The sequence below is a fragment of the Lygodium microphyllum genome, chromosome 28 (assembly GCF_053477565.2).
Source record: "Lygodium microphyllum isolate KBCC chromosome 28, Lygodium_microphyllum_v1.1.10, whole genome shotgun sequence".
NCBI classification, from domain to species: Eukaryota; Viridiplantae; Streptophyta; class Polypodiopsida; order Schizaeales; family Lygodiaceae; genus Lygodium; species Lygodium microphyllum.
The window spans coordinates 47407474-47429181 of NC_141162.1; the positions used below are offsets into that span (position 1 = coordinate 47407474).

The following is a 21708-nucleotide window of genomic DNA, read 5'->3' on the forward strand; positions in this document are numbered from 1 at the left end:
TCAAATGGTTGCGGACATCTTCACAAAAGCTCTTAGTGAAGCTCGCTTTAGTTCATTAAGACATGCACTTGGTATTGTTCCAAGTTCTTGTCTCACTGATTGAGGCATGTATCATTGTATTCAAGAAAACTTTATAGTAAACCATTTTTGTATCGTAGGTATGTGTAGGGGCTCGGGTTTTTCCCTTGTTCTCCCCAAGGGTTTTTTCACTCGCAGCCAGAGACCTTTGTTTGAGTGGGGATGTTACAACTATATATATCATCTCTCACTTGACTTGGGTCTCACCTATATATACTAACTCTACATCAATATGAATCATTCTTTGGGAGCATGTTTTGTGTATCTCTCTCGTACTCTCTCTCTCTCTCAACAACTACCACCTCCCATTGCTCCATCTCCTTGGATGCTTGGACAGGTTTAAGGAGCCCTAGCACCTTGTGCATTCAAGGCACTATTCATGGAAAGGATGTATTTATCATTGTGGATATTAGTAGTACTCACAAATTTGTCAATAAATTAGCCATTTACTGGTTTAAATGCACCCGTACGAAATTACAGCACCCCCTAAAAGTTTAAGTAACAGATGATGGCGAGAAAGAAATCAACATTCATGTATGCTCTTCAGTCCCCCTATGTTTGATTGAAAATTATGTAGCATTGGTTGACCTAATTGCATTAGAGATGGGGTCCATTAATGTTTTTTTGGGTTTTAATTGGGCAAAACAATTGAAAAAATTTGCTATGGACTTCTCTCAGCTTTACATGGAGTTTATGATGCATGGATAGCTTATCTGCTTAGGAGTTCATGACAATGGTGTTTTTTGGCTCATTATAGTAAAGCAACTCAAACAAGAGTTTAAGAAATTCTATTAAGAAATGGCACTACTATCTGTATGGCAATGGCTTTCAAGTAAAGAGCAAACAAAGATTCCTCCACTACTTCTTAAATATCCTCATTTTTAGAGTTGGATAGTGATTGGATTGAGGATCTTTAAGAAGATTATTTGTTGGATGAGGACTTCAACCACATATTTCAAAAATTACAACATGGGATAGTGACTGAAAACTCCCAATATCAGCTCAAGCATGGCCTTATTTGGTCCCATGGCAAGATTGCCATCATCCACACTTCTCCTTTCACACAAAAGATCATGGAAGTGATGCATTCTTACCCCACTTCTAATCACTTAGGTGTTTTTAAAACTTATGATAGGATTGCCAAGAGAATCACTAGAAAGGATTATGGAGGGATGTCAATGATTTCATTATCAAATATGTTCCATGCCAACAAAACAAGGACAACACACTTAGGGCCGCTAGCCTCTTGCAGCCCCTTCATATTCTTGAAGGGCAGTGGACATATATCACCATGGACTTAATCACGATCTTCCCGTTTTACAAAGAAAGGATAGAACAATATATATGTGGTAGTTCATTGCCTCACCATAGCTGCCTACTTTATCCCTACCACGACATAATACACTACATTTTCGATGGCCACTCAGTTTACGAAGTATGTCTTCAAGTTCCATGGCTTGTCATAGGACACAATCGAGATGCCAAGTTTGAGGATGTTTTGGTAAAAAAATTTCACATCTATGGGTACCAAGCTTTCTCCATCCACTACATACCATTCGTAGATAGATGGCTAGACTGAAAGAGTAAATAAATTGCTTGAGGCATACTTATGACACTTTTTCCATGATGTACAACACAATTGGGATACACGGCTCCACTTGCATGAGTTTACATAACAACTCCACCTACTCTAGCATTGGGGTTTCCCTTATTGAGGCATTATATGGATATAAGGTTCCCCTTCCTATAGTCTTATTCAATGATAAGATCAACCCTTAGTGCAAAGTCGAGTTGGATCACATGTAAGCCCTGCTTCAGTAATGAAACTTGAATCTTCAAAAGGCACAAACTCACATGAAGCTCTATGCTGATGAGAAAAGACAACATTTGGAATTTCAAGAGGGAGAGTTGGTCATCTTGGAAGTGCCTAGGTCCCATTACTCCACTCTTAAAGAGGGCAACAGTGACAAGTTGGCCCACTGTTTCTATGGCCCCTATTCGATCCTTAAGAGAGTTGGTGATTTGGCCTATCGATTAGAGATTCCCCCTACCACCAAGATTCACAATGTGTTTCATGTCAGCTAGCTAAAGCCCTTCATTAGCACCTTAGTGCACTATGTGGAAGACCTTCCCCCCATAGATGATGTAATATTCCGCGTTTAAAAAAAAAATGAATTAGTTAATGGAAATTTTTTTATTCCCCCCTTATCCCTCCAGCCGACTGACGAGCCGGAGGGGGAGGGGAATAGAAGGAGCTATTAAGTTCCTTGGTGGAGCCTTTGGAGGGAGGGAGGACATGCGTGTCGACAGGCAAGGAGGGAAGATCCCCCTCCCCTCCACTATTTAATCGAGGGGGGGGGGGCCCTGGTAAAAGGAGAACGAGGCTGGACCCGTGAGAGAAAAAAAGAAGGCTGCTGCCGCCGCTTTGCCATCAGGTGATGCCATCGTTTAGAGGGAGGGAGAAGGTCGTGTAGTGCTGTGTGGAGGTAAGGAGTCGGAGACTGGATCTGCTGCGCTGTCGCCAACAAGCTTCGCCAACCCCTCTTCTTCCTCCATGTGTTAAAAATCACGAACCCAGAAGACTTTAAAAGCTTCTTTGGAAGCTTCTAAAGCCCCCTTAGGTAGCCCCCCTTCCTGTGGGCTCCCATAAGCCCTTCCAAGGTTTATAATTTCCCCCCCCCCAGTTTAATTCCCCCCCCTAAAACCCCTTTTGTTCCCCCTCCCCCGGGTTTAATCCCTCTAAAGTCTTTTTTTTCCTTTCCCCCCCCCAGTTTTAAAGCCCCCTAGGATTAGTAAATTCCCTTTTCCCCTTAAGCCCTTCCCTTAGACTTTGGGAACCTACCCCTGGTTTTAATTCCCCTAAGAACTTTTCCACCCCCTTATAACCTTTTTAACCCTTCTTCAACCCCTCATAACTCTCATTTTCCCACAACTCCCTAAGCTTTCTTCCTAATCCCCTGTATCCACATTATTATTTTCCGCCCCGAACCTAATCATCATCATTGCCTCGGATGGTACCCCGTAAGGGAAAAATAGCCGTGAGATAAAAGATAGGGAGGGAAAGAAAAGGGGAGTGAAAAGAAGGAGTGAAGGAGGAAGAGTGGGAAAAAGACAAAAGAAAGGGAAAGAAGGAGAAGACGGTGGAATTCCAGAAGAAAGAGGAAAAGGGTATCTCTCATTCGAACTACGATGCCGTCGAAGAAAGTCCAAGGTGTAGCTGCGGGAGGGTCATCCCCCTGTATCCATGTGGATATCTCACCTCAAAGCCAGGTTTTTTTTTCTTCTTGGCTTTAATTCGGATTTAAGTCGATCATGCAAAGGAAAAATGTTAAGGATAGGATATATTTGTTCGAGTTATTAGTAATGAAGGAGTTTAGCTTAGGAATGACAATGTATAGAACTTAGCTTTCTTCAAATTGCATCAAGCATTATAAATTAGGAGCAAGATTATCCATTTACTATAGTAATATATTTTAGTTAAATCCTACGGTGTAGAAATTATATCTTGCACCATTAGTCTTATTCCTTTCGCAACGATTCATCGTAAATGGCTAAATTCAAGAAAGGTTTCTTTCGATGCTCAAATTACTAGGGAGTTATCTTTGCTAGTTGCACATCTTAGCAAGGAAATTGTTGTTATTTGGCATGAGTTCATCTTTAAAGAAAATGGAAGTTAAATGTTAGGAATTAACAAGTATAAAAATTAGATATACGAACTCATTTGGAAAGAAAATGTAATGGGGGATTGCTGGATGACAATCTATTAACACTTTTCCCTTGCTATTTGAGGACTTGGGACTAATAAAGTGTGTATACACCAATTTCACAGCTAGGCCTTTTTGTTCCAAGGAGTATTGTCGCTCTTTGTATCACCTTGGCATTAGGCTATATGCCAAATTAAACTGTATTGGTTGGGAGAGTAAATTGTCACAAGGATAGTAAAACCGTGACAAGACGATTAATATTACCTTCCAAAAGATAACTGAACCAATCTAAACATAGAAACATTCATACCCTAAACACTTGACTACTTTCCTTACCGTAGGGACAATAAATTCATAAAGATAAGAAACTAGGGTTTGTCCCTAAGGTTCTTAAAAGAAGAAACCCTAGGCCTGACATACGTCAGCTTAAAGAATTTAAACAGATTATTCCATCGCAGGACTTGCACGACATGTATGAAATCATTTAGTCTTGTGATTGATTCACAAGGGAAAAGGGTAAAAACCCTCATCAAGGACGACAGATCCCTACGCAAGTTATCTTGCAAAAAGACGTATTTTTGGATATCCTTCTAAATAAAGAGAGTTGTAAACCAGAAACTAGCACATCTAAGGCACTTTAGGGATTAACCAAATTGGGTATGCCCTACACCGGAGTGTAACAGATCTTGCCAAGTTACAAGACACCTTGGGAACGAGTGCTGGTACACTCAAAAAGGAAAGAACACTTCCTTAGCAGTTTGCCCAACAACTCGGTTGATTAACGGAAATGTTTGTGCTTGCTAGAGATTTTAGAGCTCTGTTTGAAATATAAATTACAAATTAAATGAGTACCTATACTTCAAGTTAAAGGCCTGAAGGGAGAGGCAGCTTCAGTTACCCCTGACTGCCTGCCTGACCCTAACCAAGGGGGTTGTTGATCGCGCCGGGAACAAGGACCGAACCCGCCGCGAGAGGTCTCTCTGTTGAGTTCTACTTGGAGCAGGAGGACGCTTGGGTGCTAGGGGGGGCTCTGGCCGTAAATCCTTCGCCTTCCGGGTCCTGCACAAGAGGCTAACGTAACTCGGGATTGGATCTCGAGGCCCGCATACTAGTTGACGGGCGGAAGCTTGGAATAGTGATCCCTCGAGATTACTGGTTAGCCTTCGGGCAGATTATGGACAAGCCTACGGGCGGAACTCCTTGTATTTCAAAGATAAAATGATGAAATGTTAAAAGAACTTGCTTGATATTGTTTTTCTATGTCACGTGATAAGATTACGTAAAGGAACCAGTGCTTAACAAGGTTAATTAAAGAAGCTGATTGTTATATGTCAAATTAATGTGTTAGATAATTACATAACTAAAACAAACCGAGGAAAGTGCGGAGGATGGGCCATGGGTCGGTCCTACGGTTGGGTGGTCCCGGTTAGCCGGGAACTTTTCTCAAAAATCTCGAAGAACAGCGGAATGATCATCATCATCAAAATGAATAACGAGAACGATGACCTAAAGTTACGTCTTACCCGATTTACTCTGTTTTAGGGGAACAGAATGGGACTATGCGTTATGGCAAAGAGGTTGAGCTTTGCATCCCTCTCGTTTCCCATTCTCCTTGAACCAAGTGGAGTGTGAATCCGCTTGGGACCTGGCGTTTCTGCGTAAAGTAGTTTGCTCGGGTCTGACGCTAGTTGCTGTTAGCTAATGACCCATCAGGAAAACCCTAATTCCGGTCGATCCTAATTGGGAACGGCCAGGATAATTTCGCTATGTGGCGGACGCGGAAAGACCTAGATCGCAAAATCCGTAACATTCCATGGGAGTGCCGGCGGAGCTTTCTAGACATCCTTTCTGATGGACTGCTAAGACGTGTCTTGGATGATACTAGCGGATACGTTACAGATGAAGAAGGTATATACTCTATTAGACATAGCAACCCTCATTACTTCAACTAAAGTAATCTTCATTATAACGTTCAAGTTGAAGAGAAGCTACCTCTATGATTTGATCATATAACTAGCTCTATGTTATTTGAGCATCAAGGAAAGGATGCTAAAGTTGGATGTAAGATCTTAAAGGTTCTCATGATCTCCTTCTTTTATTGTTTTGTTTCGAATAGGATGTTATTGGTGTTTTCCATGAATAAATTTCTCCAATTCTAGGTGAAATTTGTGCTGATACCGCATGATACAAACATGAATTAAATAGTCTCTTCTTCCAATCCAAAGGAAAGATGTTGTGAAGCTCCATGGTGATTTGAGCTTGAGATAAAAATAACTTGTCTATGATTTTGTACAACCCCAAAATTCTTGACATCACATTAATAATGTGACTATAAGAAGATACAAGACAAAGTACCTTCAATGAAAATTGTGTTATAAGAACCATTGGATGTGGCAAGTTGGAAAAGTGTAAAAAATGAGGCTTAGGACTCATTTATTGAAGATAAGTTGATAATAATAAGTGATATTTCAAAATACTTTGCTAAGCTGCTTTAAAAAACCTTAATACTCTTGAAGTTTGATATGGGGAAATCTTCAGGTGGAAAACTTTGTGTTTGTAACTTAATTCATGATCATAGACAATGTTGTCATTTGTAATGGAAAGTGATAGGCAAACCTCTAGTACTTAAAATAATTTCTTTCTTGGCTCTAATGGTTGGATAATTCAAAGAAGTTCCCTTTGTTTCAAAGGAAGAAGGGCTATCTTAAGGGTTCAGGTCTGAGATAAGCTACTTTAAATGAGTGGTAGAATTTATGATAATGGTACTTGGATTTTGGGCATAGAGACATCATGTCAGTATTGATAAGAACCCTAGGTAGAAGGAGTGTTAAGCTACTAAAAATGGATTAGAAACCTAGAAGAGATATAGAGGTATAGGGAAATAACTTCTTTGTGATATGATTTGAATAATGTTTTCCCTTAGAGTGCTTAAGAACCTGTTGCTAGTTGTGTTTTGCAACATGACTAATCACAATTTGATAGAAATAAGCACAATTTGTGATAGAGAGATGCAACTACAAATACAAGAAGAGAAATTTGTATTATAATTTGAAGGAAAAAGAGTAGCAATAGATAACTCAATTAGAAATTTCATTCCAATGATAGGCAGACCTCTAGTACTTAAAACAATTTCTTTCTTGGCTAGAGTGTTTGGAAAATTCAAAGAAGTTCCCTTTGTTTCAAAGGAAGAAGGGGTATCTTAGGGGTTCAAGTTCAAGATAAGCTACTTTAAATGAGAGGTAGAACTTATGATAATGGTTCTTAGATGTTGGACATAGAGACATGTCAATATTGACAAGAACCCTAGGTAGAAGGAGTGTTAAGCTACTAAAAATTGATTAGAAAGCTAGAACAGATATAAAGGTATAGGGAAATAGCTTCTTTGTGATATGATTTGAATAATGTTCTCCCTTAGAGTGCTTAAGAACCTATTGCTAGTCGTGTTTTGCAACACCACTTATCACAATTTGATAGAAATCAACACAATTTGTGATAAAGAGATGCAAGTACAAAGACAAAATGAGAAATTTGTATTATAGTTTGAAGGAAATAGAGTAGCAATAGATAACACAATCAGAAATTGCACTCCAATGTAGAGCTTGAACCTCCCAACCACCCTTTAGCTGAATTCATGTACACGAAAGAATCACAATCTCACACACACTCACAATCTCAATCACAATCACAATCATATTCATAGTCTCAAAATCATAAATTTGTAAAAGAAGATGACGATGAAGATAACTATTCGTTCAGATTTTCTACCAAAATGACTTCATGTTTCCAAAATAGGCTTTTCCAAGAACGATGTGTTTCCCAAGAAAAGTGTGTGCCAAATTGATGCAATCCTCCCAAATCATCACTCACATTCAACCCTACCAAAAATGAAAATAGTTAAGCACACACAGCATTATACATTTTTTGAAGTATTGATTTTTTTTTTCATTTTAGAAGCCTCATATCTCTAAAATGCTGAAGAATTGGTATGAGGATATGAGATGAGAAAATATTCTCCTTGATTTACTCTTCAGACTCCATGAGAGGAACTTTAGCCAAACTCTGCTCTGTTTGATCACAAATCAGCTTATAAAATAGGCATTATGCCTAAAAGTTAGAAAAGTTTTGACAAAAAAATTTTCATTATCAAAATTTGTCAAAACACTTAAACTTGAGAATATTTCTAAACTTCATGTACACATGTGTTAGAAAAAAGTTCAATATGTCTTTTTAGGGCATATCACATGTCCAATTAAAGTTCAAGTATAACAAACCCTAGTACTAGGTTACTAAACTCTACGAACACTCCTTAGTATCTCTCGACCATGCATGGTTATATAGGCTTTTCATTAGCAACTGAGCATGTGTCATCCTTTCTACTGCCCTCATTCGGAGTGTTGAGATTGAATCGAGCACTTTTGAGTGGACCAAACTTGATAAAGAGGACGGGAAACTCGTTTCCTAATTTTTGTGGAAGAAAAGGGGAGGATGCTCGAATGTTTCTATAGAAGCTAGAATTGGGTTCCATCCTTCAAATACTTGTAGAATAGAGCGCTTTTGAGTTTACCAAACTTGATAAAGAGGATGGGAAACTTGTTTCCTGAGTTTTGTGGAAGAAAAGGGGAGGATGCTCAAATTTTCCTATAGACGCTAGAATTGGGTTCCATCATTCTAATACTTGTAGAACCAACTACCAAGATCCAAATTTTAAAGTTTCAAAATTTGGATAAGTGTAGAAACTTGCTAGATGTCAAAGGTAGTTGAGTCAAAGAAACCCTCCGGCCCCGCCAAAATATAAAGCAATAAAGCAAGATTTTGTAAACTATTTTGAGGAAATTGAGACCCCACAAGAATTGTGAAAAAGGATTGAGCTATGTCGAAGGAAACAAGATCAAACCATGGAGTCTTTTACCCTAGACTTTGAGAGACTATAAGATCATTTAAACAATGCCTTGGGTAATGGAGAAAGAGAACGAACCATGCTCAAACTAAAGCATTTTGTGGAAAAACTGCAAGGGTATGTAAGGACAAGATTGAAAGTCAAGTAAACAAAAACTTTTGAAGAGGTAGTAAGAATAGTGGTAAAGAAGAAAATGAAAATTGAGATGTATAGAAAGAGAGAGTAGCTAGAGTGGCCTAGAGAAGAGATCATTAGGAGAAATATGGACTCTCTTTTTTGCCCCTTAAGGGGTTTCTCTCACCTCTCTCTCTCTAAAAAGAGATTCCAAAATAATATTATAAAAAGAGATCTTCTACAATCAAGAAAATCTCGTTTTTGTGTTTTCAATAGATTTCACCTATTATTTTATTCCCAAACTGCAGGATAAGGTCACTTTTTCTCAAAATCCTCATAACTAAAAAAATACAATTCTATTTTTTCTAAAAACGCAGCCAATCATTCTTTAATGCCCTCATGACTCTTTAATGCCCTCTTTAGTGCCCTCATGACTTTTCAATCATTCTCATTCTCGCTTCTTAAAAGGGCGGAAGTTAAAAAACGATATAAAATGACGTACACATCATATTTTAAGATTATTTTTTACCCAGAGTCACCTTTTTGACTCAAGAGTTTCCTTGTAAATTTTCGTCTTTTTTGGACAAGTATATACCTATTTCTGGGCATTTTTTCATTCCCTCAGAAAGCTCTAGTTTTGTCCCAAATTTTGTGCATTCTTCTCTTTCCCTCCAGAATATGGTTTCTTGCATACGAGTTCTTCTGAAGCAGCATTGAGGAGTAGTTTTGATACCATTTGTTGAAATCAAAGAATCTCTATCTACAACACACTCTACCCTGCTACAAGCCATCTTCCTCTTCAGAAATATGCAGTAAGAAATCTCCGTCTTCAACAGTCTATACTACAAGCAATCCAGTGATAATGGAGGTATCTTTATTTTTTAAATCTTTGTGATGTTATTATTCTTCACAGTTGTTGTTCAGTCCTTAAGCATCAATTCATAGAGAGAGAGAGAGAGAGAGAGAGAGAGAGAGAGAGAGAGAGAGAGAGAGAGAGAGAGAGAGAGAGAGAGAGAGAGAGAGAGAGAGAGAGAGAGAGAGAGGAGGGGAGAAGGGGGGGGACAGAGAGGACTGTGTGAGATGAACAAAGAAAATAAGTGATAGAGTGACAGATAGTAAATTAGGGTAGAAGATAAGATGATGTTATTGTTTTCCACTAGCCAAGCTTCAGTATGAATGTGTTTAGGGTTCCCTTGATGAATTTTTGTTGAGAGAGAGAGAGAGAGAAAGAGAGAGAGAGAGAGAGAGAATATTTTGGATAGAACAGAAGATAAGATTTGATGCTAATTAGAGGTAGATTAAAAGCCAAGATTACAGGCTGATTAGGGGTTGATTAGGGTCTATCAAGACTGAAAGCAAGAGAAAGAGACAAGAACCAACTGGGTTTTTAAAAAAACACAGATATAGTGAATCAAAGGGGTGTAGTTCTGCTATTTGAATGTTAATCCAAGTTAACATTTGCATACTTTTTTTTTTGCAGAATGCAGGTGCAGGATGTACCAAGAGAAAGAGAGATATTCACTTTCAATTGGAGGATGAATATGCACCAATGTTCAAAAGAACTGTGGAAAGAGATGATGCAATAAGATGCAGGATGCAACAAGAAAGAAATGCAGGGAAAAAAAATGTGGACCTTTGGGTTGATGGGTGCATTTATCCACCCGATCCACTCACTCGAAGGCCACCACAATTTGAAGGGCTTACATCGTTTGTAAAGTTTGCTTGTGAAGGCAATGAAGGATTGTATGGATACACATGCAGACTTCTCACACAAGGAATAGCAGGGGCTCATCAAACCTTGACAAATATGCAGACAAGATTACAAGGGAATATGCAGTCTTTGATGGAAAATGATAGATTATTGGCTGAGAAGGATAGAGAGAACCAGAACCTACAACAAGCAATGTCTATCATTGAAGATGCTATGCATGCTACACACATGCAGAATATGGAGTTACAGTCTAAAGTCAATGACTTGGAGAAGGAGAATCAAAACATAGAGAGGAAGCTCACAAAAACTTTGGAGATTGGGCCCACTTTAAAAACCAAAGAGGCACGTCGGCGCATCCGATCCGTTAAACCAATTGGCCAATTAGCCAAAGGAAGTGGACAATATCATAGACGGATATATGCTCAATCTACTACAATGAGAAATATGTTTCCTCATGCAGAGAATGATACTATTGCCAAAGTCCTTAGCAAGAATATGGTAAAAAATGCATTGGAAAATCGTAAATTCAGGGACATTGTGGATGGTGTTGCTAGTGAACGTCTTAGGGATGTGAGAAACTTGTTTACTGCTACAGATGCTCAGGGATTATGTGACAAGGTGGGAATGAGTTCTGAGTCATATAGTATGCTCTATCAACAATTGGATACAGGTTTTAAGCAAGTCTTCAATACTAAGCGAGTAATGCCTCTGCCAAAACCATTTCACGTGAAGAAGGCTCGAAAACAACTAAATGAGAAAGTTTTAGAACTAATTGGTGAGCCTACGCATCTGGAACACACACACATATTGAAGTATGGTTCCAAAGAAGTTGCCTTTGTATTGAATGCATCCAACAACTTTGTATTGGATATATGTAGGGTTCAGATTGCTATGGTCAAGTTTTACAATATGTCTATGGAAGAATGTAGAGGCAAGCTTAAGTTTGTCCTCAAACTTGATGAGAGTGAGATTATCAAGGGGCAAAAACTTGAGCGTGTGAGTATAACACTTATGAATCGAGCATTGGATCCCAACATCGATGAAAAACATCCTTTATGCTTCAGTGTACAATCGGAGAATGAAATATGGTGGCTTGCAGCATTTGAAGTACCAAAGGAGGACCATGAAGTACTTAAAGTTTTTTTTAACCTCACTAATATACCCAGTGTTATTCAACAGCAAAATAATGGAGCAGTTTTACATGTTGAGGGGTTTGGGGACTATCATGTTGAATGGCATCTTGCAGGTGATTTAAAAACATTGAAGTGTATGTTTGGTTTATCAAATGCAGCAAATGCAAAATTCCGTGCATATACTGCATGCAAACTAGGAAGAAAGGGAAAGATGGAAAGAAAGAATGGCTTGCCAAGGCAGGACAACAGGGTGCTCCGACACGTGATCAGAAAGTCATGAGAAATGGAATGCTAATTCCAGTGGATCCAAACTGGCGCCCTATTTTGGAAATACCACTAACAAGGGTTCACTTTTGCACATTGCATTGTTTGGTTAGAATAATTGAGAAGCTAGTATATGAATATATATGCTTTGCATACAAGATGCAGCCCGTGTCAGAATCTGATGCTACATGCAAGAAGGTAGAACAAGTCCTCTCTGAAGTTGGATTGCACAGAGGCCAAGTAGAAATAAAAAAGGACGAGAAAAAATCGGGGAAGAGTGGAAATGTTCCTTGTAAACCATGCTTTGGCGGACCCAAGGCTAGGAAGTTTTTATCTCTACCTCGAGATGAGGAAGGCAATATACTAGTAAAACAACCAGAGAAGTACGAAGCATGGAAAAAGTTGCACCTTGCTGTTTCAGATTGGAGCAATGGGGGACGAACAAGGATTGCGAAGGCAGAAGTGTGGATACACCTAGATAGATTAGCAGCTCTCTTACAGAAGTTGGGGTTTATGGATGGTGATGCCAATGCATTTAAAGAGACAGCTGCTAAATTTCATAAGTCCATGGTGGAGGCATGGACTACAAATAGCATAACACACTACATGGTCAGTATTATCACCATTGCAAAAAAAAATCATCATTTCGAATTACTTTGTGTTTCTAATCTCTTTTCTTGTGCAGCATATACTTGAAGCACATGGTCCATACTTTGCAGATCAAGGAAGTTTGGCAATATGGTCAACTCAAGGCATGGAAAGATCTCACTGGCAAGCTCGCTATGCTTTTCAAAAGGCAACTGATCATTGAGGTGGCATCAATGATTCCAATTCTATGAGGCAATTATTCCAATGGTGGTATAGGAGACTAGAGATACGATACGAGGAAAAAGAAAAGAAGTCCAAAACATCTCAAGCAGAATCTATAAGTAGGGCAATATATGAAGTGAGAAAAGCAAGATATGAAAATAGCACAGCTAGACAACGGCACGCAGAATGGTTGGCAACCCAAGAGAGAGATGGCAAAAAATGGAGACCTAGATAAAGATAATAATTTTGATGCATTTAGAGTCCACAAGAGAGCACAAGTCCCAAGGATATGACACATCAATACTCATATCTCTAACATGAGATGTCTTATAAATTTTCTTTAAAATTTCAAAGGTTTGTCACTATATTTTTCAAAGTCGATTTCGAACTTTGTTTTTTAATTATGAAAAGTCCATTTTGAAATCCTAAGACAAAGATATGAAAATTCTAAACATTGGAACATTCATTGGCCTAGAGAGAGAGGGGGGGCATGAGGGGGGTGTCAGGAGATAGAGAGAGGTAGGGATGGGGTGGAGAAATGAAATGAAATGATAAATTTAAAATTCATTTACACCACAGTAAGTTTGAAAGTTTCGTATTTAAGTCGTCTCTCCTTTCATTTTTTCCCATTGCTCTCCACTCTACCCTCCACCTTTCTATCCTTCATTATCACAGCCATGGCACGTTCCAAGCTTCCTATCAAAAAGGCGCCTGCGAGAGCAAGAGCTCAACACTCTTCCGAATCTAGTGAGCGTACTGTGAGTGACAAAGATCCCCTGGTGACCAATAACGGTGGCCCTACTGCAACCAATAATGGTGGCGCTACTGTGGCCAACAATGGTGGCCCTAGTATGGTCGATAATGATGGTTCGCCATTGTCCAGAAATGGTGGTCCACATGCTCCAGCTGCTCCACCTCCCACTACTGCTCCAACTCGTAATACACGCCCTCCAACACATAAAAAGCGAAGATGGAGACCAGGCACAGCTGCGCTACGTGAGATAAGGAAATTCCAGAAGAGTGCCGACTTGATTATTCCTAAGGCACCATTCTCCAGGTTGGTGCAAGAAATACTGCAAGATCTACAGTCAGGGCATCATCACAAGTTCTTTTCAAGGAACCAGGCAAGGAATGTGGGGCGATGGTCAAGCCAAACCTTGCTTGCTCTCCAAGAAGCAGTTGAAAGCTACTTGATTGATCTAATGATTGATGGTCAACTTTTGGCCATTCATGCCCGACGTATCACTATTAAGCCCATAGATCTGGTTCTTGTTCGCAGGATCTGCAATAACAAGGATGCATTTAATCTTAATGTCAACAATATGCTTTGAGAAGCTACCTTGTAATTGGATCTATGTTTTTAGCTCAGGTTTGGTTGTAGATTGTAAGGATCTAAGTTTTGGGTTATCTTTCCAATAGACCTTCAAGTATTTGATAGTAGTGGCCTGCAAAATGGAGCTAAATTTTCCCTAGCTCTAGTCGTACTTGGTGCGATGCACTATCTACCGTGTATTTCATAGTTTCGCAATGCTAAATCCAATATGTGATATTCTATTTTGACCATGTTTCGCATTGTGTGAATTTTCAAGTTTCCAATTTTGTAAGTAGTTTTGTTGAGGATAAATTCAATGTGCAACCACGTACACGTCGGTAATCAGTTGTACATGGGCCGATGCACTATATCCTTACTATATTTAGTGGTTTGGCAACAGTATATCTGATGTGATATTCCATTTTACCCATGATTTATTTTTTGTCAATTTTTAAGTTTCCAATGTTTCGCATTGCGAGGTTGACAATACATTTAATCTGCAGTTGCACACACTCATTATCAATACATTTAATCTACAGTTGCGAGGTTGACAATACATTATCAGTGCAGTATAATGCAGTTAACGCATTTTCAAAAAAAGATTGAACCGTCAAATTTATAAATCGGAATCTGGTGAAACTTCACCCTCATGCTGGGCATTAGAAAAACTCATTTATATTAAAAATTTGGCCCCATCAGAAGCCTCTGGGTCACCTGTCCGGAGGCTCGCGTCTGGGGCCCTGAATCTGGGGATTCAGGGCCCCAGACGCGAGCCTCCGGATAGGTGATCCAGAGGCTTCTGTTGGGGCCAAAAAAATTTTGGATGGTTGATGTGTCCTTGAGGAGCCTACAGGTAAAATTTCATGTGAATCGGAGCACTGGTGATATTTTTCTTAAGCGTGGATTCATTAATTGAAATTTTAGGGTTTTTGAAAAGTTTGGCTATAAGTTTAAAGTTTCACCTCATTTTACACATTTCACTTTTGAGTTCTGAGTTCTCTCTCCTAGAAGACATGGTACACACCAAGCAAGCGGCCCGGAGATACCCCCCTGGAAATTCCATACGGCAGCCACGTCCTCCAGCTCCACCACCACCACCACCATGCCAGCATCGCAAGCGTCGATGGAAGCCAGGCACAGTGGCTCTTCGCGAGATCCGCCACTACCAGAAGACCACTCACCTCCTGATACCGAAGGCTCCATTCCAAAAGTTGGTGCGGGAGATCATGGAGGGCATACTGATCATGAACAACAGGAACCAGTTTCCAAACACATCACACGCGAAACAACCGGATCACTGGACTGCCCAGGCCCTCCTCACACTACAAGAAGCTGCTGAAGCCTACCTCATCGACTTATTTGGAGACTCAGTCTATGCAGCGGTGCATGCAAGGAGGGTCACTGTCACCGAGAGGGATCTGCGGATAGTCAGGTTCTTTCGGCGATGGAAAGATAGTCCTCGCGGAGGTCAGCAAGGATAGAGGTGTACAAACTCAAAAGCACATGGAATGTAGCTTCTGAAGACATTTTGTAAAGCCTTGGTCGTAATGGACCCCATGTAAAATTATTATTAATACAAATACAAAGTTTTTGGCGCGTCTTATTTTTGTTTAGTCACTTGATATTTATTTTATTTACGTCGTTGAGTTATCATTACATGCGTTCGAACAAATACATGTTGCGCACGAATTCGATAAAGCACTGTGTATTAAATTTAGGGTACGAATCGTGTTACGTATAAATTCGATAAATAAATGTAACATTCAAGTAAAAAAAAACAGTAAATGACACGTATCACAAACTACATTGCACGCGAATCCAACAAACATCAGTTTTCATTACTTGAAGAGAAGATTACAAAGTGCAGTACATCAGTGATGCGATATCAGTAGGCAATAAGTACATCTATTCTCTCCTAGGCTTCTTGGAGCTAGGCTCCCCATGGTCAGAGCTATTCTTGATCATAGGCAACAATACATTTTGCCCCAATAGTTCCTGTCTAATGACAGTGGGGTCTTCAACACCGGCAACCATGCCACGGGCCACCATGGAGAAAAGTGGGCCAGACCTAGTACTCGTGAATAAGTAGAGAAGCTTCGAACGTCGAAGCAACACTACTTTCTCCAGGCTGGAGTTGGTCGGGATGGTCTTGAAGGGCCCAGCCTTTGTTAGTGCCCTCAACTTCAAGAAGTTCTCTGCAAAAGCAGGGGAGCATGTCTTATGAAATACAATAATGTCGTTGACAAGCTGCCCAACATACTCCTTCAATGCCGAGTCTTGCACCCTTCCTTGGCTACCAGATCGGCCATCCTGCCTAGATGAAAACTCATCTATATAGACAATCTCCTGCAACACACTAGTTCAGTATCAGACTCACTATGCATGGAGTGTGCTGAAGATATATAAATCATATTCATATGAAACTTAACCAGTAGGGCCTCTAGGGCATCGGGAGCACACACATGTGTTTTTGTCGGGATCGGGCCCCCAGAAGTGCCCTGGCCGGAGGCTCGCGTCTGGGGGCCTGAATCTGCAGATTCAGGCCCCCAGACGCGAGCCTCTAGGGCATCGGGAGCACACACATGTGTTTTTGTCGGGATCGGGCCCCCAGAAGTGCCCTGGCCGGAGGCTCGCGTCTGGGGGCCTGAATCTGCAGATTCAGGCCCCCAGACGCGAGCCTCCGGCCAGGGCACTTCTGGTGCAGATTCAGGCCCCCAGACGCGAGCCTCCGGCCAGAGCACTTCTGGGGGCCCAATCCCGACAAAAACACATGTGTGTGCTCCCGATGCCCTAGAGGCCCTACTGGTTAAGTTTCATATGAAACCGAGAACATTACCTTCTCTGCATCATCTATCTGCCGCTGTAATGGAGCATCCAGGTCTGCTCCTGCCACTGGACTGCCCTCGTCTCTCTCCTGGGTAGGCATTGCATAGTCGGGTCGAGGACCAAAAAGGCTTTCCTGCAACCGCTCGAACTCCTCATCAGAGATCTGATACTGTGGCGCCGCATCCTCAATCTGCTCCTGGATGCTCACAATGGCAGAGATGTCATCGATGCTCGTGCCATCATAACGAGCCACCTCATCAACATGTGGTGGGGCATCCTGTAAATCAAAATCTATGAAATCACTAGGTGCATCACGCACCATGATACAGTATAGTTCTTCTTCCCTAAGCTCCAACAACTCTAGCACATCCTGCATGAGTAGATATTCCACCCCCTCGATGGTGATAGCATGGAGAGAAGAGAGGGGTGGCTCTTCGCTCGTGGGCATCTCATCAGGGCAGGGAGGTGGGTGCACAATGGCCAAGCTCTGTGCTGCCTCAACACTCAGATCGAGAGTGATCTCCTCAGGCTCCCTCTCAAAGTACTCTAATAGTGGCCGAGAGGGTGCGTCGATGTCCTCGTCACTGTCCTCTTGCACCTCAATGCACATAACATATATGGCAAAGGCGGCATCCCTCTCAATGAGATCCATCGTGACGTGGTCCTGTGACGAGGTGGGCACTGCTCTAGCGCGGAGATGTTGCCCCACATGCACCAGGGCTCGACTTATCACCTTTGCATGGCTGGATCCGGCACACAAACTATACAAAAAATCCATGGGAACCCACCTGAGAGTGGAGTCGGGAATAGAGCAAGTGAGAGGGTTCACTGCATCACAAAACGATGCTAGTATACTAGAGTCAGGGTCTACAGCGGAAAGCGAGCTCTCTAGACTCAAGGTCACGCAAAACCTAGGGTATATCTGGTCCCCTATGTGCGCGTAGCATGTGGAACTGATCCATGCGGCGAAGGCGGGAGTGGTAGCCATGGCACACAAAGAGAGAAGGAATGAGAGCACAAGTGTAGGGAAGTGGAGAATGAAAGCGAAAATGAGTTTGGAGTTATAGCTTTTATGTGTCTAGGGTTTTAAATAAAGGTTCTTTATTAAGTTATTAATTCTAAAGTTTCAAATTAAAACTCTTACCTTAGTTTCTTTATTTCAGTACTTTAAAGTCACTGTTAAAATTACTCATACAGACAAACGCTTCGTTCTACATTATTATATCCTCGAATATGTTTGGGTCGCTGAGTATATTCAAGTCTAACGAGAGAAAATATATAATTTTTTAAAGAAAATAAATCTAAAAGGCCTTGAAATTCCCTTTGGATCTAATTTAATATTAAAATGTAATAAACGAGCAGCAGATATGCGCTACAATATATCATTGTGCAAAGACAATATTCTCTAGATTATAGACCTCTAACCTGCAATTTAATTATGATTTTTAACTGCACGATTGAGTAATTACAGTATGTATTATCGCACGCTTGGATCACAGTAAACTAAAATTTAAAGTACTTAGAAGTTCAAAAAAGGTATGTATTCGCTCTTTATAAAGTTTTTTTACAAGGATTCCACTATCTCAAGGATATGTGGAGAAGCACATTGTTTACATGTCATGGATTGCTCACTACGAGTCCTGACTTTTCTATTATCTAACTTGAAATAGAAGTTGTAGAGGGGCTCACTAGACATTAATTGGATTTCTTGTCTCAGAAAATAAATGGGCCAATGACTCTCTGCACTGACTACGAAAGGATTATGACCACTCCACAAGATTACCACATCTACGAGCGTTGTATGTGTGTCATCTCGGATATCTTGATCCAAGCTGATCCACTCCCCTCGCAAAAGTCGCCATCTTCTATATCGAAAGCAAACGCATAGAGTTTGTCTAGCAATGAAATACCTGTAATAAAAACAAAAATAATGGTAAGTGATCAATGCGATAACATAACAATTCATCTAAGCGAGACCTATGTCAATTAAATCAAGGTTTGCAAAGTAGTAAAAAAGTTTTACCTGAATGTAATATCAGATTGGTTGACCCTGCACTCAATCGTCTCATCAAAATGTGTTCTTTTGACTTCCCAAGACTCACCCAATAGCTGACTCATCCATTCCTCGGATGGACACTTGCATTGATAAGTAATCTTTGTTTTCTTCAAAACATCACATGAACCAAACAAATGTGCAAACAATGAGAATGGAATAAACCAATTAAGATGCACATCTTTGGAGCCTGTGGTGGGTTTCATAGCACTATTGATGTCAGATTTTATCTTCGACTTGCAAGCTCCTGACAACTCCAAGCTACCAATGAACCATTCCCCACTAGACAATGGTGGCAATGGGACATGCTGCAATCTCTGGCTTTCTACCACATACAATGAATTATAAAAAAATATATTTTGAGTGGCAAGTTGACTTGTAGAGGTATTATCATAGATCAAAGAACCTATCTCTTCATGCCAAACATGTATCTTGCCGCTTAAACATTCCACATTTTGCCATTCATGCAAAGTCGATGGATATAGAGCTGTCAATCAAACAAGACTGAATTAGAATACTGCAAAGACTTTTAAAAACAACTTTGATACAAAAGAATAATCAATGATAAAATTTAACAACTTACTGTTTTGTTTATAATTTGCAATGTTGTTCTCGTCGTGCACAGAGATTTGTTTATGCGTATAAACATGTTGAATCAACACTTCTGTTACTGCACTTGTGCCATTAAACACTTTTCTGAACTCTAGAATCCTACCTTTCCAATGTTTGCTAGGGTTTGCAACATCCTTGCACTTGACCTTGAAACTCCCTCGAGTACTTGGGTGCATCAAAATCCAATCCAACTTATAATACTTATCACAAATCCAATTACCGCCATTATCTTTCCTGTTGAAGACCTCCACTGCAAGTATGCTACTGATATTTTTCCTCCGTGAAGACATCTGTAACAACCAAATACAAAAGTTACCTATCAACATGTGTATAATTTGCAAATGTTATCTCCAAATGAAATTAAATTTAAATGGATCAATTTAAAAAAGAAACATTGTACCTGTAATTTCTTTCACAAAGATCCCTAGATATGTTGAACAAGAAGTTGACTTATAGCAAGACCATTGTTCCTTCACTGACAGATTCCTATAGTACAAAAACAAAAGAAATATTGGGTCAACACATACATATAACTTATATAGGCTTTGTCCAAATGCGTTGAAATTTAACCATGGAACAGTAGTAAAAAATGGCAATATACCTGTGGCTTTCTCTGCAAAAAATCCCAAAGATATTGTAGAAGTTGAGTTCTTAATAAATCATTGTTCTTCACCCTCGGAGATTCTTGGAGTAAAAAAACAAAGAAAAGCTCAGTATGCATGTAGCTTGTATACATTTTGTCTAAACGAGATAAAATTTAACAGTGGAGCAACAAAAAAACAAGACAATATACCTGTAACTTTGTTTACAGAGAGACCCTAAGATGTTGAAGAAGAAGTTGAGTGTTCAAAATCCCAAAGATGTTGTAGAAGTTGAGTTCTTAATAAATCATTGTTCTTCACCCTCGGAGATTCTTGGAGTAAAAAAACAAAGGAAAGCTCAGTATGCATGTAACTTGTATACATTTTGTCTAAACGAGATAAAATTTAACAGTGGAGCAACAAAAAAACAAGACAATATACCTGTAACTTTGTTTACAGAGAAACCCTAAGATGTTGAAGAAGAAGTTGAGTATTCAAAATGTCACTATTATTGACTGTAAGAGACTCCTAGAGCATCAAAACAAAAGAAATTACATGTCAGAGAATGCACATAACTTGCACAGGTTTTCTCCAAACGAGATAAAACTTTACCATAGAACATCTATGGAAGAGAAAAATATACCTGTAGAGTTTTGTGAAGAGAATCTTAGGGCTTTGGTAAAACAAGCTCTGCTCTCATGAAACACATGAATCTCTCTCTGTGCTTGTGCAAAGCAAATGAAATTTTACAGGGTTACAGACATGGCAAGAAACAGTGAGGCTATAAAATTTCGTCAGGAAAGAAGAAGCGGGGAAAGAGATATGACAAATTTGAGTTCCGCCTAAAAAAGAGGGGGAAACTGAAAAGGGGAGAAAAGAAAAGTCAAACATAAAAAATAAGAAAATGAAAATTCGAGGCACAAACTTCCAAGAAGTGACAGCTTTGTACTCCCCTTTTCCCTTATTTTATTGCTGAGGGAAGATTTGGTCCAAGATATGGCTAGAAGATTCATGTTACATGAATCTGGAATCCCAGCTCTCTCATTGGTTAGGCCTATATTTGTTTATTCACTCCTTAAGGGGCAAAAAAGAGAGTCCATATTTCTCCTAATGACCAAGACTAGAATCTTGAAACCTACCCTAGAAGTCAATGTCCAAAACTACCAAACAATCGCTAAATAGGGAGCTCAACTAGTCCCTCAAGATGAAGACCAATTAGCTTCTAAAATGGAAAATATGAGGCTGGCTACCTTGAGGGATAGGCAATGGGAAAGAGGAGCTACTACACATATTAGCTAGGGATTGTAGGGAGAACTATCAAAAGGAAGTGGTAGAGGGTTTCCAAGAAGACTTCCCACATCTTTCATTTGTGATGAGGTTGGTGACATAAGTCCAAATTGTCCACAACCTAGAAGATGTGGGAGGTGAAATGTATCAACTTTCCAAGAACTTACCCAACACACAAAATAACCATGGGATAGAGATACATAATCCTTCAACCTTTAGAGGTTCTATGTCAAGAAGAACACAAATAGTGCATTGAATTGCATTCTGGCTGCCACAAAAATGTTGATGTAGCACCTATGATGAACGAGAGGAGAACAATAGAGAGG

At 39.9% G+C, this 21708-nt stretch overlaps 1 long non-coding RNA gene across 1 annotated transcript; it reads right to left on the reverse strand.

Moving 5' to 3' along the window:
- Positions 1-19202: 19202 nt before the first annotated feature.
- On the reverse strand, positions 19203-20004 carry LOC148011421 (uncharacterized). The gene is made up of 3 exons (XR_015689249.1): positions 19915-20004; positions 19735-19804; positions 19203-19389 (listed from the first exon to the last, which is right to left on the reverse strand). It is a non-coding gene; the product is annotated as an uncharacterized LOC148011421 (long non-coding RNA).
- Between the last annotated feature and the right edge of the window lie 1704 nt (positions 20005-21708).